The sequence below is a fragment of the Bison bison genome, unplaced genomic scaffold (genome assembly GCF_000754665.1).
Source record: "Bison bison bison isolate TAMUID 2011002044 unplaced genomic scaffold, Bison_UMD1.0 scf7180017864518, whole genome shotgun sequence".
NCBI lineage: Eukaryota > Metazoa > Chordata > Mammalia > Artiodactyla > Bovidae > Bison > Bison bison.
The window spans coordinates 12,480,087-12,483,739 of NW_011495071.1; positions in this window are offsets into that span (position 1 = coordinate 12,480,087).

The following is a 3,653-nucleotide window of genomic DNA, read 5'->3' on the forward strand; positions in this document are numbered from 1 at the left end:
AGTTAGGCAACTTGTGAAACGAACAAAAAGCAGGAACCTAAGTGAAAATGTTCCAGCAGCTGCCCTCAGCTGTCATTTTCTAAGTTGCCTACTGCCATCTAGTGGATAAAGATGTCCTTACAGCCATCCACAGACTACTGAAAGGAAAACCCTCAACCTTTCTAGTCTGTCCCAATCAATCATCACTCCAGTCCACCTGGTTGTCGTTCAGTTGCCCAGCAGTGACCGCAACCCCATGGACTGCAGCACGCCAGGACTCCCTCTCCTTCACCAACTCCATTCCATCTTAATAGAACTGAAAAGGCTATTTTTTCTATGAAGGTATACTGTACAGCAATATTGTTGAAGCAAATACCCAATATTGTTGGAGCAAGGCATTGTTTGCAGGCATCATTTTCTTTATAGTACATTTTAAGTACACAAAGACTGCAGTTAATATTTTGGGGCATAAATATATGGCTTTGGCTTTTAAAGACAAAAATTATTCTTTGACAGTTTAGAAGTACAATCACTGTTACTCAATTAGAATACTAAAAACACATTTCTAAACACAACCATAGCATTGTTACTAACACTTAAGTCCAGCTGAAATGAGGGTGTAACTCTTAAAAGTGGACATGGAGATTGAGGGACCCTGAACTTTTTGCTCTCTTCCCAAGTCAATGGCACCCTGTGCAAAATTTAAATGCCAGGCATCCAGAGGCATGACTCTTTATAACCACATTACAATAATCCACACAGAAGTTGCTTTGGTCATCCTGTAGACTTACACATGCACAGCCAGACGACCCAACCCTTGTTCTAAGGTAAGATTAAATGGAAACCACTTAACTTCATTTAAACTGAATGGAAAAAATGCTGTTCTTATGGCCGCCTTCTCCACATTTTTTCCTAAACTGTGATAAACAACCTAATTCATACACATTGCTAGTGTCTTCCCACAATAAGGATGCCACCTTGTAACTGTCTTCATCTTGTGCATGGCAGTCTCTCCTGCTACTCTAGACGTTTATAAGGCTGGAACACATCTTTAGCAGCTTCTGCCTCTACTGCTGTCAGGGCTTAGCCCACAGCAAATTAAAAAACACTATCGCAAAAGTGGAAGACAAAAATTGACTTCAGTCACTGGGTTTCTTAAAACCCAATTACTTCAACTTGCTGCAAAAGTTGTCTCCAAGTTTGAACACCAAAGACTGGGGTGGGCGGGGAAACACCTAACAGTGAACTTTTTAAGTATCTGATGAACATCGGGACCAAAATCATTAAGTGCATCACGTCTATTCAGTGCTATCTTTTTGCAACCCTACAGACTGTAGCATGTCAGATTTTCCAGGCAAAAATACTGGAGTGGGTTGCCATGCCTTCCTCCAGACCTTCCTGACCCAGAGATCAAACCTGCATCTCTCCATCTCCCGCACTGGCAGGCAGATTACCACTAGTGCCACTTGGGTATATAACTCAACTTTTCTCAGATTACAAACTCCCTTGCTTTAAAAAAAAAAAAAATTCCTCAGTAAATGTGAAGCCCAGCTCTACACTGAGATGAGCCAGTGCCATTACACTGGTATGCAAGAGCAGAGTTCCAGAATAAAGTCTACCCAATACTTAAATGCCTGACTGGCTCTCCTCACCCAGCGTAATTGAAGTTTACTCAACCTCTCTTAATTTCTCAAGAGTCCTCATATGCATTCTTTTCAGACTAAATACAGAAAAATCTGTGCAACTAGCAAATAGTTAATCCCTAACTTCTGCGCAAACCCTATTATACAAGCCCTGCAATGCATTATTTCCATCTGTGTAAAGGAAATAGTGCATTTTACTTCAGTCTCATTGAAAAAACATGTATTTTGTTCAACTTGTAGTAATGGCTACCACCAATAACCTTTCATTGTGCTAGGTCTTGTGTTTCACTATTACATTTCATTTCAAATTTTCTCACCAAGATCACATACAAAAGTATTCAGTGGTCTCAAAAAAAACCAAACCAAAAATCCAAAAATGCTCCACAGGGTTTGCACCAGGTCACCTTCATGACCTGATGAAAAAATGACTTTCACTGCTGGCTCAAAACTTCCTGGAGCAATGTCAAACATTAACACCTAAGTCACAAAATAGGCAACGCACTACTGTTATATTTTACTGAATTCTTTATCTTACTAAACTTCAACTGTTTTACCAATGACAGCCTACTAGCTATACCCACTAACCTGAAAATAAAACTGTTTACTTAATGTAGAAACATTATTTTGAAATCCAATCTATGTTGGTTGGGTCACTGAAGAACCAAAAGCTACACAAAGTAGAGACCTAAAGCAGCCTGGGGTTATTGGTCACTCTGCACTGTCGCTTCAGTGTCCGACTCTGTGCGACCCCATAGACGGCAACCCAACAGGCTTCCCTGTCCCTGGAATTCTCCAGGCAAGAACACTGGAGTGGGTTGCCATTTCCTTCTCCAATGCACGAAAGTGAAAAGTGAAAGTTGCTCAGTTGTGTCCCACCCTCAGCGACCCCATGGACTGAAGCTTGCCAGGCTCCTCAGTCCACGGGATTTTCCAGGCAAGAGTACTGGAGTGAGGTGCCACTGCCATGGTCACTCTGCTATGAGCTTAAACTGATTTTATAGACCACCATCCCTGGCCTAGTTTTCCCTAAATGACCACTAGGTGGCAGACTGTTGTTAAGCAGGAATCACGAGCACATGGATGGTGCTAGAACCCACCTGCCAATGCAGGAGACCTGAAAGACACAGGTTCCATCCCTGGGCCAGTTCAGATACTCTAAGAAGGGCACTTAAGTCAACCCACTACAGTACTCTTGCCTGCAAAATCCCATGGACAGAGGACTCCTAGTCCATCGGGTTGCAAATGTGGAACACATATCTCACAAAGATGACTTTACAGGATTCACACTGCCAGATGCAAGACCTCTGACCCATAGCCCAACATTCCTTTGATTCTGTCAACTCAAGATTAAACAGCCAAGGTATACTGAGGTCTTTGTTCCCAAGAAAGCTTACCTAAAGGCAGTCCAGTGTAATTAGGCTTGATAAGCACAACTATTCAGAATCCTCTTCTGCCTCTCAAGTTCCTGAGTTAACGTTGTCTATTGACTTAAAATGAAATCAGAATTAGATGCCCAATTTATCAAACTTAATTACATGATGGGCAAAGGCCCTCACTATGCCAACCTCAACAGCCACCTTCACAGCACCCAATTCCTAAGTCTCAAGTTAGGAAACAGAAAAGCCTCTGCCAGTGGATTAACAGGGCTTCAGAGTAAGATGGTCTAGTTGCAGATTGTTATCCTGTTAACCTGTTATCCATTTCCTTGCCCAATTTTTGCCTCAATGTCTTCTGAACTGTTTCAGTCAACCACAAGATTTACCGAGTATTTCAGATACCTGTTCCCAACCTATGACCCTGCAAAGCATCAGTATCTACAGTTCAAACTACACAGTAGTAACATAGACTTAGCACTATGTCAAGAGTATAGTGATAGAAATGTTTTCCCACTTTACCTTAATTCAAAGCCTTTAAGCATTCACTTAGGTTGAACAATCTGACAACTAAGATACTATTATAATATTTAGCCAGAGAAATAATTCCCAAACCCAAACACTTAACTACCCTTGTAAGCAGAGTCAGACAATTTGA